Source organism: Trachymyrmex cornetzi, unplaced genomic scaffold (assembly GCF_001594075.2).
Source record: "Trachymyrmex cornetzi isolate Tcor2-1 unplaced genomic scaffold, Tcor1.1 scaffold35, whole genome shotgun sequence".
Taxonomy (NCBI): domain Eukaryota; kingdom Metazoa; phylum Arthropoda; class Insecta; order Hymenoptera; family Formicidae; genus Trachymyrmex; species Trachymyrmex cornetzi.
In genome coordinates this window covers 1,064,366-1,064,618 of record NW_017298213.1, presented here as the reverse complement: position 1 = coordinate 1,064,618, position 253 = coordinate 1,064,366, and positions in this window count along the sequence as shown.

Below are 253 nucleotides of genomic sequence, written 5' to 3'. Positions count from 1 at the left end.
GCATAACAGAGCATAAGCATAACATAAGGCCGTTAAACTAATATTGCGTTGACCTACGACAACGATTTACGACTACGACTCAGTTGCGACCATCTTTGTGCGCGGACCCATAGATGGTACTGGCATATGTTAGATAAGAACAGATGTATGCGTTTGAGTAAGACCGAATGATATATATTATATAATATAATGTAAAAACTAAAGCGGGGAGCACAGACTCTTGCATAACGCATAACACATGAAGCATAAGAAA